This window comes from Dipodomys spectabilis, unplaced genomic scaffold, assembly GCF_019054845.1.
Source record: "Dipodomys spectabilis isolate Male_0828 unplaced genomic scaffold, ASM1905484v1 ptg000003l, whole genome shotgun sequence".
Taxonomy (NCBI): domain Eukaryota; kingdom Metazoa; phylum Chordata; class Mammalia; order Rodentia; family Heteromyidae; genus Dipodomys; species Dipodomys spectabilis.
Window position 1 is genome coordinate 15582430 of NW_024870680.1, and position 14909 is coordinate 15597338.

Sequence of the window (14909 nt, forward strand, 5' to 3'; positions counted from 1 at the left end):
TAAATGAGAGAAAACGTGATACTTGTCTTTGTGGGACTACCTTTTTTCACTTAACATGGGTGGTCTCTAGTTTCATTCATTTACTAGAAAACAACATAATTTCATTATTATAAAATGGCTGGGTAAAATTCCTCACATTTTCTTTATTCATTTATCTGTTGATTAGTACCTAGATTCCATAATTGATTGTTGTGAATAGTGCCACAGTAAACATGGGTATATGAGTATCTCGATAGTTAACTAATTCTTTTGGGTATATATTCAGGAATGATAAGGCTAACTCATACAGGTATTCTATTTTTAACTTTTTCAGAAACCCCATTCTGAATTCCATAGTGGAACATTGCCACTAGCAGTGAATAAAAGTTCTTATACTTCCCAGTATTTGTCTCCTATTCCTGCCAACATTTGTTATTTGTTCTCTTGATGGTAACTATTCTGACTAGAGTGAAGTGCAGTCTCATTTGATTTGCATTTCTCTGATGACAACAGCCTATTAACATATATTGCTGTTGCCCTTAATTGTGTGTGTCTGTGTGTGTGTGTGTTGATCCTGGGGTTTGAACTCATGGTCTGGCACTGAACCTGAGCTTTTTTGCTCAAGGTTGGTACTCTACCACTTGAGCCACAGCTCTGCTTCTGGTTTTTTTGGTGGTTAATTGGAGATAAGCATCTCAGGGACTTAATCTGCCCAGGTTGACTTCAAACTTTGATCCTCAGATCTCAGCCTCCTGAGTAACTAGAACTACAGGCATGAGCCACTGACACCTGTCTATCCTTAATTTTTTTAGTATCAGTAAGTTTTTGGATCATAACCAAATTGAACAGGAAATATAGAAAGGTTCTTATATAACTTGTCCTACACATACACAGTCTCCCCTACTGTCAACATCCTACACCTCGGGCATATTTGTTATAGTCATTTAACTTGATACACATTATTACCCAAAGTCCATGATAGGATTTACCCTGGGTGGTATACCTTCTATGGATTTTGATAAATATATAATGATTTATCCTCCATTATATGATACATAATACATAAAATGATATAGAATACTTTCACCACTGTTAAACTCCTCTCTGCTGTCTACCTCTTTCTTCCCCAGCCCCTGTCAGCCAGCTTTCCCTTTGTCTATCATTTTATCCATCTATCTTTTATCTGTTCATCATTTTCATGTAAGATGTAGTTTTTCAAGTTGGCTTCTTTGGCTTGGTCATATGCTTTTAAGGTTGTTCCATGTCCTTTTTTTTCTTTCTTTTTAATGCTTATAGTAGGGCTTGAACACAGGGTTTGGGAGCTGCCCTGTTGCTTTTTTGATCAGTGTTGTACTCTATCATTTGAGCAATACCTCCACTCATTAACTTTTCCTGGCTAATTGGAAATAAGAGGCTCACAGGTTTTTCTACCAGAGCTGGCTTTGAACCACAGTCATCAGATCTCAACCTCCTGAGTAGGATCACAGTCATGGTGCTTGGAATCAAACTCAGGTTTTGAATATTTTATGCATGCAGGCTCTCTGCCATTCAGATACATCCCTAGGTGCCCCCCACCTTTGTGGTATCAGCTCAGGGCTTTGTGCTTGTTTGGCAGGAACTGTACCATCTGAGCCATTCCTCCAGACCTTTTTTATTCTAGTTATTTATTTTGTTTCTTGCTCTGGTTATTTTTGAGATAGAGTCTTGCTTTTTAACTGGTCTACACTGGACTGCAATCCCCCTATTTATACTTCTCAATGTAACTGGGATGACAGATATGAACCACACACCCAGCCTTTTCTGTTGAGACAGGTTCTCGTGAACTTTTTTGTCCAGGCTAGTCTGGAACTGTGATCCTCCCAGTGTCTGCCTCCTAAGTAACTGGAGTTGCAACTGTGAACCATCAGCACTTAGTAGCTTTAGATTTTTTTGAGACAAGGTCTCACTGTAGTTGCCCAGGATAGCCTCTGAATTAGGATTCTCCTGCCTTTCTGAGTGCTGGAATTACAGGCAAGCTCCCTCATATCCAATGTCTTTCTGAAATTATTATGGAGACTTGGAAAGTGTTGGAAAGTTGTAAGGAGATTCATGTGGTATATGCTATTGATAATAACTAATACAGGTTATGAAGAATATGTTAGAGGTTAGTAGAGAAATCAAGCCAACACAAAATGTACTGTAAATAGAAGTAGGAGAAATGTCAAAATGTACATAGATGTTGCTTGTTACTTCGAGATCCTGTTTAAGTGCTTAGTTGTTTTGTTTTGTTTTTGTTTTTATCTATGAGAGTTTAACTGCATAATTCTGAGGTCTCAAAATCAATCAAGATTTCTTAGTGATAAATGCTATTGTATGTGACATCTCATCTCTGAAGCTATTTTTGTGTCTAAAAAAAACTTGATGTGAAAAAAAACAACCCTTGATGAGTCTTTTTGTTAGAGTATCCTATTTTTGGAAGGATTATTTCATGTAAAAATAAAATAAAGTTTCCTTACTCCTCATTGTAGAATTTAGTCAGGAATTAGATACAAAGATATACTATTATACCCGGGAGAAGTGTCCTTATTTTTTGTGTCCTGCTACCCCCATCTTTATAGGTTATTCTGTAAATAACAAGTTTGTTAGCTGTTCTTTTGAGACCGGTTCTTGTGAACTTTTTTGTCCAGGTTAATTTGGAACTGTGATCCTCCCAGTTTCTGCCTCCTAAGGGGAGAGATGTAACTCAGTGCAAAGTGCTTGCCTAGCAAGTGCAATCCTCAGTACCAAACAAGAAACACACACACACACACACACACACACACACACACACACACACACACACACACACACACACACACACACACACACACACGTGCGCTCACGGAAATAAGACTGCTATATTCAAAATGTAGTTGACAAGGGAAGACAGATATAAATGAAAAGTTAAATATATTTTATCACTAGACCTTTGTCAGATGTATGTGATTAAATGCTGAATTCATGATATAATGTAAGAGTCATAGATCTGTAGGAAGATGTGAAATGTAGGGTTAATCTAGAGAAGGCAGGAATATTGACTGGATATGGAGGAAGAATACATTGTTTACTTTGAGGACTTGATTAAAAAAGTGCAAAGGTAAAAATAATTATGTACAAATCTATGAGATAGTAAAAAAGATCATTAGTTTCCTCATCCTCCATATCTGACTCAGCAGGTGACATTTGTTCTATAGTATAGCCAAGAGGAGGTGGAGGCAGGAGAATCTCAAGTTCAGGGTCAATCTGAGGACATAGTGAAAATACCAAAATCTGAAGGTGTGGCTCAGAGGTAGAGCACATGCCCAGTATGCCTAGAGCCCTGGATTCATCCCCAGTTGTTGACTGACAGATTAGCAGCCTTGATTCTTTGAATTTTACTCCTGTAATTTATTCTTTTTAGCTACTTAATAGTTCTGTGTCAAAATTTACTTGATCTCTGATTTTTTTTTAAACCACTTTGCTTAATTTTACTTTGGAATTTTTAGATAATGATTGAGTTTGCAAATCAGCTTACTGAAGTTGGAAAGAAATGGAAAACTTCAGTGGTACAGGTTTTATACTATGAAAAGTGTTAAAACTTACTGTGATTTTGGGGCTGGGAAGATGGCTCAGTGGTAGAGCGCTTGCTTTGCATGCATGAGGACCTGGGTTCCATTCCTCAGCACCACATAAGCAAAAAGAAAAAAGCCGGAAGTGGTGCTGTGGCTCAAATGGTAGAGCACTAGCCTTGAGCTGAAGAGCTGAGGGACAGCGTCCAGGCCTAGAGTTCAGACCCCACGACCGGACCCAAAAGAAAAATTTTTAAAAAAAAAACAAAACAACTTACTGTGATTTTTTTAAATTGTGAATTTGTGACTTGCTGCGGTCTGAAATGTTATGTTTTATTAATGTAGTGCCTAACTTGAGATCTTTTCATGATAGTGGGAACTTTGATCTTTATTTTATGAGTACAGGCTCAGGCTCTGGAACCTGATTTTAATATTAGTAACAGTTTCTTGTAAGTAATCATTTATGTTGAAAGTTAAAACAGCTGCAAGTTGCTTCTCTATAAGGAGGAAGAACAATATTTTCATCTTTACTGCTAATGCCAAATATTTTCATCTTTATTGCTAACATCAGATTAGACATGCTACTTGAGAGTTGGGTTTTTTTTTGTGCTTTGAAGTATGTGTTAGCAGTTGTTCTTTCTTTAAAATGCTTTTAAAAATTCAGTTACAACATCTATAAATGTAGTTAAAACTTTAGAAGGAAGGGCTGAAAAGGTGGCTTAGTAGTATAGAGATTATTTAGCGTACATGAAGCCCTGGGTTCCATTTCTTAGTCCCACATAAACAGAAAAAGCCACATGTGGTGCTGTAGCTCAAGTGGTAGAGTGCTAGCCTTGAGCAAAAGAAGCTCAGGGACAGTGCCCAAACTCTGAGTTCAAACCCCAGGACTGGCAAAAAATAAAGACAAAAAAAAAAAAAAAACTTTAGAAGGAATAGTTGGCTTATTGAAAAAGGCAGTATATTTATTAATATTAAAATTGTCTCTTAAATTTCCATTATTTCTTTTTGCAATATTTACATGACATATGCTTCTTTTAAAGCAACTGACACAATTGAATGTTTCTGTGTTCTAAGCAATGTTTATTCTCATATATAAAATTTTCTATTTTTCATTTTCCATTTCTCCATTTTTCAATAATCTGATCCCTGAAACTCTTTCACCTTATATTGAGAACTTAGTGTTAAAAATAGATATTATGGTTGCAACTTGTGGGCTGGGATAGGAGGGGGAAATTGGAGGAGAGTGAGGAAAGGGGTGACATTGTCCAAGAAGAATTGAACTTGCTACATGACTTAGGGAATTGAAACCCCTCTGTACAAAACTGTAATAACAATAAAATTATATTTATATTTATGAAGTAAAACCATACTTATAAAATGGTAATCCCCTCTGTATAACATCTTAATAATAACAATAAAATTATATTTTCTAATTTTTTATTGTTATTTTAAAGGTGACTTACAGAGGGGTTACAGTTACATAACTCAGGTAAAGAGTACATTTCTTTTTGGACAATGCCACTCCTTCCCTTGTATTCTCCCAGTTTTTCCCTTCCATCCCTACAATCAAGTTGTATAGTTCATTTTCAACATAGTGTCTAGTGAGTATCATCACTACATTTGTCCCTCTATTTGTCCCTCTATTTCTGTGACTCCCTTTACCCCAAAGACAGATAAATGAATGAACAAGATGGAAAAGAAAACAAAAATAGCAACAAATCCAAAACCTCTTCTTTCCATTTCCTGGAGTTCATTTCAGTAAATATTATTTGTAAAATTATGTTAAAAAATAGAAATAAAAAAGAGATGTTAGAGTTAGAGGTGTGGCTCAAGTGATAGAGCACCAGCTATTTATTGAGCAAAAGCAAGGGTCAGATATCGAGTTTAAGTCCCAGTCTTGGACAAAAATAATAGATGTTAAATGAAAACTGTTCTGAGGGAGGTACTGTTTAAAGAATGAAAGACAGGCTACAAACTAACACATCTGATAAATGACATATCAACAATATATAGATAAATTTTAAAACTTAGCAGCAACAAGATAACCCAGTTTAAAAGTAGGCGAAAGACTGGAACAAACACCCCAGCAAGGAAGGTATATAAATGACAGCTGGGCAATGCCGGTAGCTTGTGTCTGTAGTCATGGCTACTCAGGAGGCTAAGATCCAGAGGATTGTGTTACAAAGTCAGCCCAGGTACACAAGTCCTTCTCTAAAGTAATCAGGAAAAAGATTAGGCTGGAGGCTTGGCTCAAATGGTAGAGCACTAGCTGAGTAGTAAATCAAGCAACTGTGAGACCCTGGGTTCTTGTACTAACAACAAACAAACAAATACAGCAATAACTGCAAGAGTCTATATATGGAAGATGGCCAACACCACGTCATTGGGAAATTACCAATGAGATACCATTACATGCCTGTTTGAATGGCTAAATTTTAAAACAATGGCAACACCAAATGCTAGCCAAGTTGTGGCGCAACAGAAGTAGTAGAATGCAGAATGTCACAACCACTTTTGGAAGCTAAATGCAGTCTTATATAATCAATCAGTTATTCTCTTTATTTTTTAAAATTATGCTCTTTAATACTTAACCCAAGTGTCTTGAAAATATATGTTCACGTATCAACACATGTTTGTAGCTACTTTTCCATAATTTCTAAAACATGGAAGCAACTAAGAAATCCTTCAGCAGGTGAATAGATAAATAAACTGGTAAATCAGACATTGGGATATTACTCAGTGGTAAAAATAACTAACCTGTCTATTCACTCAAAGATATGAAGAAACTTTAAATGAGAAAGAAACCCAACAGAGAAAGGCTATATACTGTATGACTCCAAATACATGCTGGAAAAGTGAAAAGATCAGTAATTGCCAGAAGTTATGGGGAGAAGTTGGAGGAATAGAGATGGATATATGGAACATCAAGAAGCTTTAGGGCACTGAAGCTGTTACCGTAATGCAGTGGTAGATATGTGACATTGTCTGCTTGCCAAAACTCCTGAAACAAATAAAACATAAGAGTAAGCCTAATGCAGATGAGGAGCTTTAGTAAATCGCATGCTAGTATCACTAGTATATTATTTCATCAGTTGTAACTAACGTCTTATACTAAGGGAGGATTTTAATAATATAAGAAACAGGATTACGGGCTGGGAAGGTGGCTCAGTGGTAGAGCGCTTGCCTTGCATGCATGAGGCCCTGGGTTTGATTCCTCAGCACCACATAAGAAAAAAGCCGGAAGTGGCGCTGTGACTCAAATGGTAGAGCGCTAGCCTTGAGCTGAAGAGCTGAGGGACAGCACCCAGGCCCAGAGTTCAGGCCCCACGACCGGACCCCCCCCCAAAAAAAGTCCCATGGACAAAAAAAAAAAAAAAGAAACAGGATTACATGGAAATTGTACTTTTTACTTAATTTCTCTGCTCTGAAAAACCTATTTATTAATAAATTTACATAATTGTGTATAAATTAGAACTATTTCAGTTCAATTAACTGAACAAAGATTGTGAACCATGTTTTTTATAACTGTTCTTTTAAGGAACTTAAGGATAGTACTCATCAAAATGGTATAGTAATTTGAAATATTGTACTTGATTGTATCTGAATACACTGAGTAAGCTGAAAACATCTTTAAGTTTTGAGAAAAAGACCTGGATTTGAACCTATGTTTAGCTGGGTGATCTTATGCAAATTACTAAACCTTTTAAAACTTCTGTTGCATCTACTGTAAAAGGTGGTGGTTCACTAAGAAATGTGAACTGCCTTGCATCTAGTAAACAATTAAATATTAGCTCCAGTTATTAGATATTTGTCTATCTGACAAGGATAGACAAATATGACTGTCACTTGTCTTGAATGTTCAGTCACATTTTGGGTGTTTCTTCTGGATTTCTAGCTCTCTAGAGACAGAATATATCTATTCTACTTAATACTTTCTAGAAAGAACAGCTCAAACATGCTAATATAGCATTTTTTATTGTTTGAAAACAACAGAAACCAACTTATCTCCTACCAAAAAAAGCCTCATTTTAGAAGTCTTGTATTTATATATCAGCTAATGTTCATCTTGAAAATATAACTAAGAGCCGGGCGCTGGTGGCTCACGCCTGTAATCCTAGCTACTCAGGAGGCTGAGATCTGAGGATCGCGGTTCAAAGCCAGCCCGGGCAGGAGAGACTGTGAGACTCCTATCTCCAATAAACCACCAGAAAACCGGAAGTGGTGCTGTAGCTCAAGTGGTAGAGCGCTTGCCTTGAGCTGAAGAGCTGAGGGACAGCGCCCAGGCCCAGAGTTCAAGCCCCACGGCCGACCAAAAAAAAAAAAAGAAAATATAAGAATTTTTTAAATTACAGTTTTAAAGATGTTTATTAAGTTATTAATGTTCAAAATAAACCAGAATTATGGACATATTGCTCTAAAAATCTTGACACTGATTTCTAGCACCTGATTGGTGCTAGAATGTAGTGTCTCAGGCATATGAGGCACTACTGAGCTACAACCCTAATCCTGATAATGTGTTAATAAACTCTTTTTATTAGATGGTTCTTAGCTAAACCATCTAATAATTTAAGTCTTTATTAGAAGATTATTGTATCAGTGAAAAAAAATTGCTTTTCTTACCAATAGCTTCCAGTAATTTGGAAAGAAAATTCATAAAACATAGATGGGGAAGACACAAGGAATCACAAAATTAAAACTATCAATTCTTAGTTAAGCAATCTAATGAAAAGTGGGAAACAGATTAAAAGCTTGAAGTTATAGGCCAAGTTTGTACATTCTAGTCTGGAGGGATTTCTTTTGATTAAAGCTTCAATAAAAATTAGATTAGGAATAAATGTAGGAACATTATAGGATGAAGCAAGGTTTTGTGGGTTAGAAGAGTGAAGAAAACTTTAATTAATTGGCTTTTAATATTTATCATTGGGTAGATTTTTGGTCTTTGTGCCTTCTCAAAAGGGGAGGATGCATTTTATTAAATTCACTTTCAAGTTAGGCACTCACATTAGCAGCAGCAGTATGTAATCTGGACTAACATGTTCTTCTGTTTGTTTTATGGAATTGTCTTAGTAATAGCATTTAGCAGATGGCTAAGGCAACACTGAATTTTATGTAAGCAGAATAAATGAAGATGGCACATTCTAGTTATTAGAACTGTAACTTTCCAAGAAAACACCTTTTCCAATGTGTTTCTATAAGTCTGCTTTAAGCACAATAGTAATGTTGCTTTTACTCCAAAATGAGTAAAAGAAAGACATTGGAGGGCTGGGAAGGTGGCTCAGTGGTAGAGCGCTTGCCTTGCATGCATGAGGCCCTGGGTTCGATTCCTCAGCACCATATAAGCAAAAAGAAAAAAGCTGAAGTGGCACTGTGGCTCAAGTGGTAGAGTGCTAGCCTTGAGCTGAAGAGCTGAGGGACAGCGCCCAGGCACAGAGTTCAGGCCCCACGACCAGACCAAAAAAAAAAAAAAAAAAGAAAGACATTGGAAGACATTTTTGTTAGTTTGTTAGTTTTTTGTTGTTGTTTTTGCTGGTCCTGAGACTTGAACTCTGGACCTGGGCAGTGGCCAGAGCTTCTTTGTGTTCAAGCCTAGCTCTCTACCACTTGAGCCACAGTGCCACTGCTGGCTTTTTCTGAGTAGTTTATTGGAGATAAGAGTTATGGGCTTTGGGGGGGTAGGGGAGGGAGGATGGGAAGGGGAAACAAAGGAGGAGGCTACAATGCTTGATAAGAAATGTACTCATTATCTTGCCCATGTAATTGTAACCCCTCTGTACAGTATTTTCACAATAAAAAATAAAAAAAAGAGTTATGGGATTAACTGTCCACACTGACTTTGAACTGTAGCCCTCAGATCTCAGCCTCTTGAGTAGTTAGGATTACACATAGGAGCCACCGGCACCCAGCTTTTTGTTTGTTTGTTTGTTTGTTTGTTTTGTTTTTTGTTGTTTTTGGGTCCGGTTGTGGGGCCTGAACTCTGGACCTGGGCGCTGTCCCTCAGCTCTTCAGCTCAAGGCTAGCGCTCTACCACTTGAGACACAGCACCACTTCCCGCTTTTTTTCTTTTTGCTTATGTGGTGCTGGGGAATCGAACCCAGGGCCTCATGCATGCAAGGCAAGTGCTCTACCATTGAGCCACCTTCCCAGCCCCAGTTTTGGGGTTTTAAGATAGTTTCCCACTATTTATCTCAGGATGGCCTTGAAATCTAGCTCCTCTTACCTCAGCCTCCTGAACACTGGAATGACAGGTATCACTATTCCTGGCCTGGAGAGACTTTTGAAAGAAAGAATAATTTAATGAAAAATGAGTAGAGATGTCCTGGGCACTAAAGGATTAATTGTATAAATAAGGCAAGCTTCAAAGAACAAATTGGATTCATAGAAGTCAAAATGTGCCCTGACAACCCCTCTTCCACATTTTTCCTTCTATTTTATAACATCACAGTTTCTTCACCTAAGTTGACATTCCCTAGACTTCATTTTTTCTTGCTTTTTTGTTGTTATTGTTGTTCGTGGTGGTAGTGGTGGTGGTCATGGGGCTTGAACTCTGGGCCTGGGTGCTGTCCTTCAGCTCTTCAGCTCAAGGCAAGTGCTCTACCACTTGAGCCACAGTGCCACTTACAGTTTTCTGGTGGTTAATTGGAGATAAGAGTCTCATGGACTTTCATCCCTGGGCTTGACTTTGAACCGCAATCCTCAGATCTCCTCCTGAGTAGCTAGGATTACAGGTGTGAGCCACCAGGGCCTGGCCTTATCCTTGCTTTCATTGGTCACATTTTATTGTTCTTCATGTTGGTTTTCCTGATACCTTTTACTTCCAGGGTGATAGGGACCACTTCTATTTTCTTATACTTCTTCCAAACCAAGTTTTGACTTATCATAATCCATAATCATTAAATAGCTTACCAGTATATTCACTCCTAGGGGAGATACCATCCCACATCTAGATGTAGAGGGCTAAAACCTGAGAATTATCTTTGTTGCTTCATTCCATCTTTTCTTTTTCATAGCTCCTCATTATTTCTTTATATTCACTTTTCATAATAAATGTTTTAATTTTTTTGTATTTTCATTTTTTTATATTCTATTTTTATTTTGTTTCTGTATTTCTGAAGATGGAATTAGGTCCTTGCTAATGTTAGGTAAGTGCTCTGCCACTGAACTACACTGCTCCCAGGTCTATGTAATTTTTTTGTGGGTGCCCTTGAGTTTATGCTATGTTTAATGTTGTATAGTTACAGCACTCTGATTTGAATTTACATCACTACGACTTCAATAACATAACATACTCTACTCACCTACAACTTTTCTCCTTTCAAGTTACTAAGGTTACAAAATATGTATTTGAACATAGGTGTCCGAAAACATAAACTAATAATTTATTAATGTATTTAATATATTAATCCTTTTTTGGGCTGGGAAGGTGGCTCAGCTTGCCTTGCATGCCTGAGGCCCTGGGTTCAGGCCCACGACTGGACTCCCCCCCAAAAATATATATATATATTAATCCTTTTTTAAATTTTTTTATTTTTGGGTCAGGAATCGATTCCTCAACACCACATAAGCAAAAAGAAAAAGCCGGAAGTGGCGCTGTGGCTCAAGTGGTAGAGCGCTAGCCTTGAGCTGAAGAGCTGAGGGACAGCGCCCAGGCCCAGAGTTCAGGCCCCACGACTGGACCCAAAAAAAAAAAAAAAAAAAAGAAGCATAAAATACATGAAAAATAAAATGTAGTGCTACAAACCACTTTAACAGTAGCTTTTGCAACTGCCAATGTTCACCTTTATTGAGGTCTTATTTATTGAGTCAATTTCAAGTTACTAACTAGTGTCCTTTCATTTCTTCCTGCCTGATTCTGTTTAGCAGGTCTTATGAGGCAGATCTGATGATGGTGACTAATGCCCTCAGTTTTATAGAACAGCTTAATTTCTCTTTCACTTTTGAAAGCTTTGCTGCACCTACTGTTCTTGGTTGCCAAGTTTGTTTTTTCTTTTTCTTTTAACCCTTGGAATACATCAGCCCATTTACTATCTTCTGGCATCCAAAGTTTCTGATGAAAGGTCTGCCTATATATAATCTTACTGAGAATCCCTTATATGTGACAAGTTGATTCTCTCCTACCACTTCCAGAATTCTGTTTTCGGAGCTGGGAAGGTGGCTCCGTGGTAGAGTGCTTGCCTTGCGTGCATGCCCTGGGTTCTATTCCTCATAAGCAAAAAAAGCCAGAAGTGGCACTGTGGCTCAAGTGATAGAGTGCTAGCCTTAATCTGAAGAGCTGAGGGACAGCGTCCAAGCCCAGAGTTCAGGCTCCAGGACCGACAAAAAAACAAACAACAACAAAAATTCTCTTTTATGAAAGTTTTATGTGTCTCTGTGTGAGTCTCCTTTTCAGCCTACTTAAGAGTTTGTAGAACTTAAGTATTTATATTTGTACTTCAAATTTAGAAAAAAAAATTGGCTATTATTTCTTCAAATATCTGCCCATTTCTGTCTCTTCTCATACTCCCAACAATATGTGTGCTTGTCCATTTGAGTATTATACATGTCTATATTTGAGTGTTCTACCTAAGCTATGCCTGCTTTCTTCAGTCATTATCTCTCTGTTCCTGAGGTGGAGTAATTTGAATTGCTCTGTCTTCATGTTTGCTAATGCTTTTTTCAATCCCTATATAGAATTTTTCATTTTAATTAATTGTACTTTTAGCCTACAGAACATTTTTGTTTCATTTTGTCTTCCTCTTGTTATCTACATTTTTGCGCACACATCCTTTTCTTAATCTCTTCCTCCTCTCTCTGTCTCTCTCTGTCTCTCTGTCTGTCTCTGTGTCTCTCTCTGTGTCTCTGTTTCTGTCTCTGTCTCTCTCTGTCTCTGTCTTTCTCTCTCTCTCTCTCTCTCTCTCTCTCTCTCTTTCTTGCCAGTCATACGGCTTGAACTCAGGGCCTGGGCACTGTCCTTGAGCTTCTTTTAATCAAGGCTAGTGTTCTACTATTTGAGCTACTTCCACAGTGCCATTTCTAGCTTTTTCTGTTTATGTGGTACTGAAGAATTGAACCTGGGCTTCATGCATGCTAGGCAAGCACTCTACTACTGAGCCACATTCCAAGCCCCACATTTTTCTTTAGTTCCATTTATTTTCCTGCACACAACATTATTTCATTCTTTATAAATGAATAATATTCAACTGTGTATATTTGCCACATTTTCTTTGTCCATTCATTGGTTATTGGATACCTAAGCTGATTCCAGTACCTTGGATATTATTGTATATAGTGCTGGGGTAAACATGGGTGTGTAGATACCTGTCTTATATGTTGATTTATTTATTTTTTTTGCGGGGGGGGGGGTCCGGTCGTGGGGCCTGAACTCTGGGCCTGGGCGCTGTCCCTCAGCTCAAGGCTAGCGCTCTACCACTTGAGCTACAATGCCACTTCCGGCTTTTTTGTTTTTTTGTTTATATGGTGCTGAGGAATTGAACCCAGGGCCTCAGGCATGCAAGGCAAGCGCTGTACCACTGGGCCACCTTCCCAGCCCATATGTTGATTTATTCTCTTTCAGATATATGTTCAAGAATGGTACAGCAGGAACACATTTCATTTAAAGTCTTTTTCTAGTAGATTTACTATTAAATATTCCTTTCTTTCTTTCCTTCCCTTCCTCCCTCCCTCCTTACTGCCTTCCTCTCTCCCTCATTTATTCTTTTCTTTCTTGTGCTGGTTCTGGGCTTGAACCCTGAACTTTTGTGCTCAAGTCTGGTGCTCTACCACTTGAGCCCCAGCACCATTTTCAGTTTTTAGTGGTTGATTGGAAATAAGAGTCTCTCAGACTTTGCTGCCTGGGCTGTCTTCAAACTTCAATCCTCAGATATCAGCTTCCCAAGTAGCTAGGATTACAAGCATGAGCCTGCTGCACCTGGCTCAAGTCTTTCTTAAAGCAATTTCTATTGATCTTTTTTTTGTCTCTCTCTTTTGAATTAAATATATTATCCTTCCTTCCTTCCTTCCTTCCTTCCTTCCTTCCTTCCTTCCTTCCTTCCTTCCTTCCTTCCTTCCTTCCTTCCTTCCTTCCTTCCTTCCTTCCTTCCTTCTTTCTTTCTTTCTTTCTTTTCTTTCTTTCTTTCTTTTTTGTCAGTCGTGAGGCCTGAACTCTGGGTCGGGGCACTGTCCCTCAGCTCTTCAGCTCAAGGCTAGTGCTCTACCACTTGAGCCACAGCGCCACTTCCAGCTTTTTCTGCTTATGTGGTGCTGAGGAATCAAATGCAGGGCTTCATGCATGCAAGGAAAGCACTCTACCACTGGAGCCACCTTCCAAGACCTGTCCCATTTCTTTTAAAGCCTACTGATTTGTGTTGAAAACCAGACTCTTGAATCTAATGATATGGTGATATTGGAAATCAGATTTTTACTTTCCTGGGTTTTGATGTTTCATGTTTTCTTAACTTTTGTTTTTGGTATTTATAGTTTATTTTTGTGCTGAAGATCTGAGTTGTAAATTTAGTCTTCTTAGATCTTCATCTGTGTCTTTCTTTGTATTATGGTGGCTTTTTGTTAAAAATTTTTCTCAAATACGACATTGTTTCTGAACATCTCAATCTTTGTCTCCCAAAGAAAGACAAGAAAAATAAAAGAACAGGCTCTTTAAGTGCCTTTAAGGTGATTTCAGCAGAGACAAAACTTACAACAGAGAGAGAAGAGTTAACAGAAGCTTCCTGCCTCTGCCTGCACCTCTAAATCATAAGCAGCAATCAATAATTATAGCACTGTGTTTGGCTCCATTTGTCTCACTGGTTCTTACAAGCTGAATTGGAGCTGCTGGTGAGCAGCACTCACAAGGCTGCCTACCACTAGTCTTAGGGATAGGAAATGGATAGCTTTGTAGAGCCAAAAGCTGAAGTTAGCCAGCATTAACTGTGCAAGTCTTTTTTTTTTTTTTAAGTTGTAAAACTTCAGTAGACCTCAAAATTGCCTCAGACACATTCTGACAGTGCCATTATGCCTATTGCTGGGAGACAGATTCTTGTTGCCTTCTGTTTGTCCTAGGTTTTCTCTCTTATTGTCCTGTAAGTGGTTTCATTATCTTTTGCTTTCCCCTAATGTTAATTTCCACATAATTGGGAAATTATCTTTAAGAATGCAAATTGATTTTTGCCTTATGTAAAACTTTTCAGTAGCATTCTGTTGTTTCTGTTGTTCACTCTTGTCCTTAAGGTGATTCTCTTAGTCATAATAGTTTACTGGCTGCCTCTCTACCTTAGTTCCTGGGTATATGGCTTCCCTTAGCCAGCTTACTGCCATTTATATTTCTGATCTTCAACTATATGTACTTCAATCAATTTTATCTGGATATGCAAATCACTTACTCATAGTCTTTTC

General features: G+C 38.0%; 1 protein-coding gene across 5 annotated transcripts in view; it reads left to right on the plus strand.

The window, feature by feature from the left end:
- The window catches only part of Fchsd2 (FCH and double SH3 domains 2), a 250079-nt gene that overhangs the window by 96366 nt on the left and 138804 nt on the right, over positions 1-14909 (plus strand). The window lies entirely within an intron of this gene.